The sequence below is a fragment of the Perna viridis genome, chromosome 5 (genome assembly GCF_037379345.1).
Source record: "Perna viridis isolate PV_CMFRI_1.1 ecotype Kerala chromosome 5, ASM3737934v1, whole genome shotgun sequence".
Lineage (NCBI taxonomy): Eukaryota > Metazoa > Mollusca > Bivalvia > Mytilida > Mytilidae > Perna > Perna viridis.
This window is the reverse complement of record NC_142449.1, coordinates 7064359-7077061: the sequence shown is the minus strand read 5'-3', so window position 1 is coordinate 7077061 and position 12703 is coordinate 7064359. Positions and strand designations below refer to the sequence as shown.

The 12703-nt window shown below is 34.2% G+C and overlaps 1 protein-coding gene across 3 annotated transcripts in view; it reads right to left on the bottom strand.

Annotated features, from left to right (window-relative positions):
• Positions 1-12452, bottom strand: part of LOC148615774 (deoxynucleoside triphosphate triphosphohydrolase SAMHD1-like) — a 49357-nt gene extending 36905 nt beyond the window's left edge. For 2 of the 3 annotated variants that reach the window (XR_015922057.1, XM_088582357.1), the window contains exon 1: positions 12225-12452. The gene's annotated coding sequence lies outside the window, so the exon portion shown is untranslated. The remainder of the gene's footprint in view (positions 1-12224) is intronic. The other variant, XM_088582358.1, reaches the window with a different exon arrangement.
• Between the last annotated feature and the right edge of the window lie 251 nt (positions 12453-12703).

The window sequence follows — 12703 nt, the reverse complement described above, 5'->3', positions numbered from 1 at the left end:
TCGTCTTTTATTTTTAAGTTTTACAAAATTAGACCAGGTCAATTTAGTGTATGTAACAGTGCACCTCAATCCCATCTGTATAGTGCAACCTAAAGGAGAAGGATTTGTTTTTAAATGTAAATATTTTGTACTTTTTGGAAAGCTCTGTATATGTGGATTACAAAAATACCAAATTTATTGAAATTGGATAATAGATATTGATTCTAGATGCAATCTAATACTTGCCCACCTCCATCAGATTCAGTGCATTTCTACCTTACACTTAGCTGTATGCATGTACTTCATGAAATGGGCTATCTTTTTAACTAAAAAAAAACACCCTATTCAACTTCGAATATGATGTTTCCTAATACAACCAAAAATCATTGAAATCCGAGCCACTGGTAAAAATGGCAACAAAATGACAACCATTTTGAAAATGGCCGCTTAAAAAAAGATTTCAAAAAACCAAAATAGTATACACAAAGTAACTAAAGTAAATGAGCAACTCGGACTCCATTAAGAACTAGGATTATGGACCAGGTGCACTGGTAGGGTAAGTGTCCCTTTTCTAGAAACACTCAGCGAGTTGCTCATAAAGTCATCAAGTCCAGGGTAGTAGAAAGAGGAAAGGAAAACTATGACACGTTGAATAAATCAGTTTTCATGGTGCAGATGGATACATCATAACAATCCACGAGTTCATGATGATGACCATAAAACTTGTGGCAACATACAAAAAATGTAACCCTGGTCTAGAAGCCTAATTGAAAGATGTTTAGCCCCATACAAAAAGTCTGTGTAGTTAAGGCAAGCTCTGGCATAACGTATGAGTTGGGATATGAAAACTCCATATGCAGGTGTTGAAGGGATGTTGCCACAGATGAAAAGAAGTTGACAATACGGAATGAAAAGTCATCCCTTTTGTGGTATAGTTTGGTCAATAGTTTTCTTTTACCATCGATCTCTAAGTGTAGGCCAAGATATGAGGTTGACTCCAAAGTATCTGTAGTAACCCTTATCTCAAGAAAAAATAGCATTTTGACCCCTATGTTCTATTTTTAGTAACGACAGCCATGTTTTTCAACCAATAACAAATTTTAAATCATCAGTTTTTGCAAGATACCCTAAGAAACAATTATGCCAACTTTCATTAAATTTTGTCAAATGGTTTCAGAGAAGATTTTCAAAGTTGAACACATGAAAAACGACAAAAAAATCTGTTTTAAAAGCTATAACTCATACAAGTCTTTTTGAAATTTCGGCATAGGTTTGTCTTCTGAGGGTGAACTACATAACCCTTGTCAGCAATTTGCTAACTTTAAGTTTTTGAGTTATTTGCAAAAACTGTATTTTGACCCCTATGTTCTATTTCTAGTAACAGTGGCCATGTTTTTCAATGTTTCAAAAATCTTAAATGATCAGTGTGTGCAGAATACCATAAGGAACAACCATGCCAAGTTTTATTGCAATTGGTCATGCAGGTTCAGAGAAAAATGTTTTAAAAAAGCTAGACGAAGACAGACGCAAAGTGACGACAATACCTAATAGGGCCATTAGGCCAGGTGTCAGAGCTAAAATTGAAAAAAAATCTTTCTTCTCATATAATATCATCAAAAAGTACATAGTTATTAGTAAATACATGTATGGTAAAAATAGAACTTCATTGTTACATCATGCATGCACAATGTATGTCTTTAGTTTGGCACCAATCAACAGGTGGTTGATAGACAAAGAGTGACCCAATGACCTACATAAAGAATTAAAACAGAATGCAAACTTAATGCGTACTTTGTACACAAGTGTGCAAAACAGAATCTGCAGTAATTTTCAGAGTCCAAGAGCCATAACTCAGCAAAAAATAAACAGACCATGATAAAATTCAAATTTTGAATGGTAACTTGTAGTAAAGCAATCTATCAAATATCAAATTAAACTGAAAACTTGAAAATCCCTCCTTTTTTCAGTATAAAAAGTCATAACACAGAAACAAAAAAATCTGAAATTTATAAAAATCATAAGAGAGCTTACGTCAATAAATATGAACAATTCACCAATGTTTCATAAAAGTTGGAGAAAGTGTTTTTGAGTTATTGTCTGAAGTGTTGACGACAGACAGACAGACAGACAACGGTATACCATAACACGTCCTGTGTATGACAGGCGTATAAAAAACGTGGAGACAATTAAGATTTTACACAAATTTGTCCAAGGGCAATAACTAAAGCAAAACAAGAACAATTTAACTGTAACACCTCACGGTAAAGCAATGTACCAAAGTACATCTCCAAGCATGAGGAAAAAAGTGTGGAAAACAGATTTGCCTGACTGACTGACTGTGCAAACTTTTGCAAAGTCGCTGATAGGGGACTACCAATGTGAATCTCATTTAGGAACTGATTCTCTGCTAACTAATGTGGAAAATGCCCATTAACACAGGACATTTGAAAAAAAACAAAATTGCATTGTTTATAGATACTGTTTATGACAGGTGTGTTGCAATAGTGACAGGGCCAGATTTATTGATATACAATGTAGGCCTGCAGTATTCATTTCCTTTACAATAGTAAGTACACTTAAAAAAGCTTAGGATGTACATACATCTGCAGTGTTCATTGTGTATTTTTTCACTTGCAAGTAATATAATCATGTCTGCAATACACATGTATGCACTTAAGATAGAAAAAAAAACACCCAAATAACCATTCCCCCCCCCACCCCCAAGTTATTTAAATTTGCTGGTGAAAATTTTACGAGGCAACGCTACAGATGCTAGAAATAACATGGAAAAAAGGAAAAATACCACTGAATGGAAAAGAGCAAACATTAAATTTTTCAGAAAACCGGAAAAATCTAACTATTACTCGCCATCCTCCTATAGACTAATTAGTCTCACCAGTGTCATAGGCAAACTATCTGAAAGAGTAATATTAAACAGACTGGCAGCATTTATAGATGGGATGAGAATCATGTATGAAAAACAAAGAGGGCTTTTGTAAAAAACACTCTACTTCCGACAGTCTACTCTGGGTTGTTCAACTTACTACAGAAAATTCAACCAGGGAGAAATCACATCAGAGGTATTCATTGATCTGGAAAAAGCATGTGATTCCATCTAGGGAGAAGGTTTACTGGTAAAACTCCATAAACTGGACACTGAAGGGAGAATATGGTGTTGGATAAATAATTTCTTCAGAACAGGACTCCCAGATGCAAATTCAACAGTTTCATAGGAGATGAATTCAATCAGACATTGGACTACCACGAGGCTCCGTCTCATCACCTATTAAATGACATCATAGGAGATTACAAAAAATTTGCAGATGATGGCACTATATGAGACTCAGCACCTAAAAGTGAAATTCCCCAACTGAAAACAACAATGAAAGAAAACATGAACAAAGTCATACAGTGGACCCTGAAATGGAGAATAAACATCAACTTACAAAGGACAGAGACATGTGTCTAGAATAGCAACATGTAAGACCTAGATGACAAGCCAGGGCATGAAATACAACCCTACACCAAAACTACTGGGGTGATACTAGATGAGAAAATGACCTGTAGCCATATCGATACTGTAGAGAAAAAGGCAAAGAGAAACCTATCCATACTTAGTTAGGGAGGTAAGACATGTCAGCAAAATCAACACAGAAAAAATGATACAACAGTACAAAGCTTGGTGAGACAAGTAATTGAATACAGCTGCCCAGTTTGGCATATAGCTGACACCAAATAATTACAGAAATTTGACAAGATACAGAGAAGAGAAAAGCCCTGACTGTGACACTATGCTTAGAATTAGATATACCAACCACAGCTGGAAGGAAAGTTCTAGAAATTGAAGCCTGTATAAAACCTTTAGATATACACATATAACAAATAAGCATAAAAGAAATATCAAAAGTACAATCAAAGTCAATACAAGAACCTATTCAGAAACAACTAGTGAAATATAGGGAACAATTTGACAGATTTCAGACACCATTTGGAAAAGCACTAAATCAAGCAGATGATATGAAAATGCAACAGGAATTAACATCAGCCAAATTGAACAAGAGTTTGCATGTATACAGAGCTGGTGAAATATGAATGACAAAAACTAGACCAACATTTTGGAATAGACTTGGAAGCTCCAAATCCAGGACAGAAGAACAGACAGCTCTATGCCAAGAAATACAGAATATGAATATGCTCCAGTACACCAGTGATGACCAGGCTTTTTAAAGCATACACTGATGGGTCATACCTAGGAAATCCTGGACCTTGCAAAGCGGGAGCCATTATTTACTCTGAACAAACCTGTAATATGACTAAGCAGACAAGTAGCTCAGAGAGGTTCCATCTATGATATTACTGGCAAATATGGTAGCTGTCATGTTAGTCCTAGAATTTTTAATAAAAGAAAACTTGTCATTAATTCCCTGAAAATTATATTTCTCAGACCTCCAGTGTACAGTGGGACTACTTATTCTCAGCTACACTACATACATGTAGAGGTCATTAGAGATATAAAAGAGTATGTAGAATACCTCAGGGTGAAGGGAATTACTACAACAATATAATGGACACCTGGTCATGCTAAAAAAGCAGGAAACATTGAAGCAGACTAACTCGCTAAAGAATCATGACTGTACGGGATATAAAAAAGGAGCAGAGAAAAGTACGGAAATAAAATGGCAAAAAAAAAAAATGGACAATTGAAAGGAAGGGCAGAAAACTTCCAACCTTAAACCTAAAACTGCTACTGGATCATCCAAGCAAACAAATGTTCCCAATATTACTCCAAAACACTCAATGCCTAACGATTACTGAGTGGGATAAACCAACTCATCACCACTCTGCCACTATAGACAAATCAAATCAGAAACCCATTTTATTTTTTGTACATGAGGAAGAAAGTAAAAATATGCTAAAAAGCCTCAAATGATCTAGGAATTAGAAAAATGAACATGACCAGCCTAAATACATGTACACCATTAGATGGTGAAACAGTAGAAGAAACTAAAAGCAAGCAGGATATCGTAGCAATATTCATACACTGTCAACATGAATTTTTATTTCTCCACTTTCCAGAGTGGAGATACAATGTATTATGAGTGGAGTCACAGTGTCTCCACTCTCTATACTGGAGTCGCCATTTAAAAAATTGTGTGTAAGTTTACTACTCCTTTCTTATATGCTACGGCTGTATTATTAACTGGGTCCTGCACATACTTACAGGTAGAAAATGCATCAATATCCAATTTGTGCAAAAATTGGGAGCTAAAAGACAGTATGATGGCAGCTTCATTTTCATATACTTTGAAAAATGCAATTGAGAACCACACCAGTCTAGGAAACATTAGCTACATGTAGCTTTGATGATTAAATACAAATTAAATTTCAGCTTTTTCCAAGATAGGGATAGTCAAAACATGGCACCCGAATGTTTAAATAAATGGCATAATCAACTAATCAATACCAGACAATTGGACCCAAAGACATTTTGGTCCATGACAACCCATAATTCCTGACCAAAGCCCGAAGTTTCAGTCCATATATATTTCAGACCATGACAATAAGAGAATGTATAAGGACAATAAAACCATATATCATAACAAAATTCACCATTTTGGAAAAAATATGAAAGGACTTAGGTGTTTGAAATTATATGTTTCTTTGAGAGCGTTTAAGGTTTCACCTTCCTCATATTACCAAGGTATATTTAATGGTTCTAGCAATTTAATAACATTTCTCAGTTATGGGCAGAAAAAAATATTGAAAAGTATAGGTAATGGAGCAATTTTATCCTAGTTTTTTACATAATAGGAGGAGTCACAGTGGATGACATGAGTGACTTCATTGTGAAGAGTGGAGAAATTAAAATTTTGGTTGACTCTAGTGTATGTACATGTACCGGGGTACCTATGGAAAATAACACAAGGAGGAAAATCAACATTGAGACCATTGGTACCCTTAGGTCTTAAAATGGTGATTGAAGAAGCAATGTAATGTAAGATAAAATTAGTACATGTACATAATTAATTTATAATAATGCCTATTCCTGTACTAGTAAATTTTAAGGATTTTGGTTGGCTTAGAAAATGTAACATCTAACAGATTGCTGTGGTTTTGCTATCAAAAATGAGCTGTCATACATTTGTGCAACGATTTTCATAGAGGAATAAAATTTTTGTGATCAGATTGGCAAGAATTGCTTCCGTCTTGAAAATGACAAGACCTTCATGTACAATATGACTAGTCATTGCCAGTATCTACTGACTACTGTTGTACTGAACATACATATATATTGTCCATGATGATGATGATGCCATTGTGGGTATTTATGATGTCCTCAATTACTCTTACAAGTCTCGCATTATGAGGGCTCACGATTGTTAATTTTTTAAAGTTTATAAAGTTTATAAACTTTATAAAGTACCTTAGCTGATAAAAGAGAAAACAGATATATTGTACTTCTGGATGTTAAAGCCCCTTTGATAAAGTCGTACAGTCCCACCTCTTCAGAAGGGTATACCATGTTGAAATAAGATAAAACCTGGACAATTATAAAGAACCTACACATTAACAGAGAAAGCTGTCTCAAAACGTCAGATGCATTCAAAATTAACATAGGAGTCTGCCAAGGAGGAATACTAAGCACTGACATGTACAAACTTGTAGAAAAAGCTACACATCTGGGGATCATCAGGACCACCTCACTGAAACATACATAAAAACTAATGTGGAGGAACACATTACTAAAGCCAGGAGGAGTGCTTACAGTTTAATTGGATGTGGATTTCAGTGTCAAAATGACAGACCTAGACCCAGAATCACTTCAGCACATATATTAGACCTACATACTACCAGTCTTACTATAAGGCATGGAGCTATTTACACCAGCCTCAAAACCACTAGAGCAGTTAGAGTTATTCCAACATTGGACATTGAAACAAATTCTTCTATTACTTATGAGATGCCCAGATCCTGCTTTATACATCCTGTCCAGAATTTTCCCAATAGAAGCCAAAATTCATATTAAAGTCCTAACCTTCTTCAATAACATTTGTCACCAAGAGGAAATCACCATTGACAAAAAAACTTGCAAGAAGGCAGCTAATAGTATGTATTGACAACAGTAACAGTTGGTTCTTCATGATTAACAAATTACTAAGTCAGTACGACCTCAATGAGGCATATACTTACCTGGACTATCCTATTAAAATATCTAAATGGATCACAATGATCAAGGCAAAATTACTGGATTACTGGAGTACAAGAATAGTGGAATTGGCACATTTATACAATGGTCTAACATTCATGAGCAAAGAAAATCTCAGCAAAAGGAAATGAATAGTGACTGGAACATATATCCTCCAAACCAAGCATATTCTGTTATATCATTATGAAACAGATCCTACATGTCTTCTTTGTGGAAAAGCAGAAGAAAATCTACAACATTTCAGTGTGAGAAACTGCAAAACGAGAGAACAGACATCCTTAATGAAATGACCAAGATATGGTAAAATGAGCTTAACATTCCAACTAGACACTACAATCAGAAATTCTTCTTGATAATACCTCTATAATCAAATAAAGACAACTACTGCCGCAAGGATAGAAGGGTTGGCAAGGAGATTGATGTTCAAGCTCCATATTAAGAGGACATCAGAACTGAAAGAACCATACATGTAGACCAAAGAAATAAGAATAGAAGGAGAAACACCAGGGGTCTTCCAATTTATTTTTTGTTTTACATTTTATAAACAATGAGAACCTGACTTTTAATCTTTTTAAAATTCTTTTTATTTTTTTGCTAAATAGTGTCCAAGAACAACAATACAGTTTTAGATAGTAAAATCTTTTAAAATGAATAGTAGTTTTATGACAGTCATTAAATGAAGTTTAAGATATTAAAAGAGTGAAGATATAGGAAAGCTTACAGAATTTTAAATGGTAACAAGTCAAATTGGCACATGGTCAAATCAGGACTTAGTTAAATCGGCACCAGTCTGTGGTTATTTCGGCACCTACTTTTTAAAATATTTTATGTCATATATCTTAAATTAAATATTCATACTGAATACATAATAAAATTTGAAATTTTTTCACACAAACAAATCATCTGAAATGTGCACAAAAGAATAAAATAAAATGTAGTTACAGTTTTATATGTAATATTTAATAAATGTTTTGATAATTATTTTGTTTTTGTTATAAACTCTACTGAAGCCAATTAAAGACTGTTTGATGTGATTAAATAAAGAATTTGGATAAAGAAATACAATGAAACCCAAGCTTTCTTAGGATAAACAATAAGCTTAGAAATGGCAATAAGTCTGGTATCATTTCCACAATGTCAGACAGGGAGAACTACCCTGCATACACTGTGCAAGAGAAGTTAGATGTCATCAAGAAGGCCTTCCATGACTTGTGATTATTGAAACAATATGCCTTAAAACAAATTTGCGCAATTTCCTTTTTTGCAGAGAAAGAGAGAGAGAGATGTAAGAAAGACAAAATAGTTGTCTTGAATTATAGATACATTGTATTAATATGTATATTGTATCATAGTATCAAAATAAAATTTTTGGAAATATATGCCATCTTTATTTCAGTGTATTATGACATAAAACTATCAGTACAACCAAAGTCCAGGATTTACTATGTTCCTTTTAACATATATTTCTCTCAGTATATTCCATAACTTGACAGACTCATCACTCCTACAGATTATACAATAGTTGCTATCCCTTCTTAAAATAATAATACCAGAAGCTCAAAGACCTCCCATTATTCCTGCTACATTTGGTTTTATGGGCCAAGTGGTTTCAAAGAAGAAGATAAAAACATGAATTCCTGATTTCTTTAATTTTCAGTCATTTTTATATATACTAACAAAATTGTTACAGCAAAGATCTGGTACTTCTAATCAAATATATAAGACCAATGAAAAACAGGTGCTGATTTAACCAGCAGCTGATTTGAATAGAATTCATTTCAATAAGTGACACCTATCTTTTTAACTTATACAGAAAAACTATTTAACTCAACCATTTTAAAAGCTAGCAACACAAAGCGGTGCGAGCTCTATGGTATTACATGTACATGTACAATCTAAATTTCCCTTAAGGTTCCCAAATATACTAAAGAAAAAAAGTCATGTCACAGAAATAACAAAAAGTGACTGTCTTACGGAGAAAATTCGTCACTTCCTTAAACCAAATATACATTGTAAAAATACATAGGTTAAGATTACGTTTCAGTAAATATAAATTCATCTTTTCTGATAGTTTTCCAGTCTTCCTCTATTTTTTTCACTAATTAAAAGAAGTCAATATGATATTTTTAAAAAGTTTGGGAAACGTGTGAATGTACGTACATGGTCTTCTCTGTTCCACCGTCGCTGTTGTCAAGAACCTAACCAGCTTTGGAAATATAACTCTGATTACATTATCCAAATCGAAAAATAGCTTTTCTAAGATAGAAAAGCAAATTATTTTCTTGTTATTCATTTATTGAAAAAAAAACTTCCCCTTTAATTAACAAGGCAGATTTTCAAATAAAAATACTACATTAACGAAACAAAAATTTTCATCTGGGTCGACCCCCACCCCTTTGTAATGTCCTTTATTATTTTTATGAGTCTCACACAGACGGGACAAGTATGGTAAAGGTGCTCGCTGATTTAGGCAACGCCTACCCATATTAGACTACAAGCCAGTGAGTGTGACAAAAATATACATATTTTAACTTGAGGGATTTCATTTTTACACTCCCAAAGGGAGCATTTATGGTTGTATTATCAACTATCAACAGGGTTCTGTATACTTATAGCAAGAAAAAACATCAATATCCGGTTTGTACCTTTATTTTCAGGAGCTGAAAAACAGCATTAGGGTGGGTGCAGATCGTCAATACAGATAAGCCCTAGTGGTCATAAGTGAATCAAGGTTAAACAAAGAACTATGATCAGTAGGTTTTTAGCCTCCAAGTGCTGATATGTCACAATTTTGATTGCAAATACTGAAGTCGTACTGGCGTTCGCCTTAGTGTTCTTACTGTGATAATAGGTCTCCACACCGGAGAGCGATTTAAATACAATAAAATGCAAATTGGCGACGGAAAACGCCAATATTCCGAAGTTTTTTTTTTTGCCGACACCATAAAAAGTTAGGTCGGGGGGCACAAACTGGGGTCAGTCTGGTTACCGGAAACACATATTTTTTTTAGGCATGGCAGCTTCATTTGCGTATACAGTGAAACCAGTCACCACTGGGACAAGAAAAAATAGCCGGCTTAAAGGGGTAGCCGGTTTTGTGAAAAATAGCAATGCATTCTAAGAGCTGTTCCATTAATGTGTTCTATAACCCTACACCTTGTCAGTTTGTTGGTCAAGACATGTTTAATTGCCGATTCAAAACTTCTGGTCTTTTATTCATATCAAAGCTTGCATCATTTGTAAATGATTAGATTTTACAAACGGTACTACCAACAAAATAATGTTCACAGTTTTGAAAGAATGTGTATTAAAGACCAAAGGGCTATTGATGGTAATTAATTACTTGTATTGTTTTCATAAATTACCTATCAACAAAGTCAAAAAATTTCACCCCCATGTTGTTTTGGCTTGGGTGCAGGTCACATTAATTGACGGTTAAAGATCGTAAAGATCGTACTATTAAATGACCGCGGTTGCCTGACATGTGTACACAACAATTAACACCAACCAGTGACAAAATGTACTGACTGGATTAAATTTGTTGTTTAAACTACTGTCCCCTTCAATTATCATCTGTCCACTGATGAAATGTAAACCGGTCAGTGAATGAATTATAAATTACGTAATATTACATGGTCATTTACAGTTTTGTTGACACATTTATTACAGGTGAACAATAACCGGGCGGCCAGAATTGTGAGGTTGTTTCCATTTGAAATATTTAACTAAAGCTGTGAAAAACCGGTCAATGTACATTTTTAGGGAGTGGCCGGTCTATTGAAGACAAAACACACAGGTTTTAAGGTATATCAGCTGGGACTTTTGATAACGGCCGGTTTGAAGGGAAGACCGGTTTGCTGAGGGTCCGGTTTGGAGAAGTTTAACTATACTTGTATATATATGAAATTGAGAGCCAAACCAGTCTCGGAAAATGTTCGATAGTTTTGATAATTAAATATAAATCAAATCATAGCTTTTCCAAGATAGGGTTGGCTATAATGGTCTGCAGTATGGCGCCCAGATGTTTATGAAATAACATAATCAATATTACCCATAATTCTCAGGTCATAAAAATTGCGAAACAGAAACGAAACAAAACGAAACGAAAATAATCTATGAAAGAATCGAAACGAAACAATTCAATAAAATGAATCAAATTGTAATAAAAACAAGGTTAAACATACAATTCGAAACAGAACGAAGCATAACTAAATTGAAAAAAAGAAATCTTTTAAGACCGTTTCACAAATTGTATCCCAGTACCGGACAATTCGACCCAAACAAATTTCGGACCATGACAACCAATAATTCTTTATGAATGCCTGATATTTCAGCCAATAAACATATCAGACCATGACAATTAGTATAATGCTTTAGGACATTACAAAATTTACCATATTTGAAGGTTATATTAGTATAATATATCAAATCAGAGATGACAAACATTTTCAAAGTTTCGGGAGCGTTAAAAGGTTTCACCTTCATTATATTATATTACTCTTAATGATGATGGGATTTGAGTGTATAGCTGTACATATGTACACAGAAAAATCGATGGTGGTGGATATGAAATAGTGAAGAGCACCAACACGGTTGTGGCTATTTTCCACCGACTAGAATGAGGTATTAAGGGTACATAAAATCATAACACGGACTGGAAAGTTGGTGCATTTTATGAAAGTTGTAATGTTTCCTCGGTTCCGAAATGGAACCTACTCGATTGCCAAATGTAGAGTTAATTTACGTGAATTTCAAATATAATATAGGGGGAAAATATGTCTATCACAACAATTAAATAATTATAATGTTTTCAGTTAAAAATTCATGTAATACTTAAAAGTCTCAAGGCACTGAGAGATCTGTTACAAATGACAAAGTAAATTTTAGTATTTTATATGAAAGCTTATCTTTGTCATCAAGTGCATTATTCGGCCATAACAGTGGTTCTCTTGTGATTTTAATGCATCACTAAACTCTGCAGTCGGCAGACAACTTTAATATAAATAGTATTGTATTGTACAATGCTAAGATAAAATACCTAATGTGCAATAGGAAGTTGAACCATTTTGAACCCACCAACACACACTGTACAGAGAGCACTAGCACGCTATTGCACCTGTTGTACGCAGTTCAGTAACTGTGCTTCCTCTTTGAAGGGGTCTTGATCCAGAGGTAAGGTAAGGTTTATAGTAATAGATATCTATTATCATTTGAAAATCTATATTTGTACCTGCCGCTTCGTTATCGGAAGGAACTGGGTTGGTCTGAAAACAAGACGAGAAAAAAACCGGACGGTCATTTTCCGATACATTTTTGGCTATATCTTCTGTTTTACTTAATGGTATCCAAACATTTTAAATGATTTCTAAAGAAGAATAAAAGTACTTTTAAACGATTTAAGGTTTCTGGAAAATGTCAAATAATAAAGCGAAATTCTTGACAGATCGAACTTTTTCTGACAAGAAAATTGTAATGAAAAGGGGGACGTTGATGAATAAAGTGCGTTATCGATTAAGT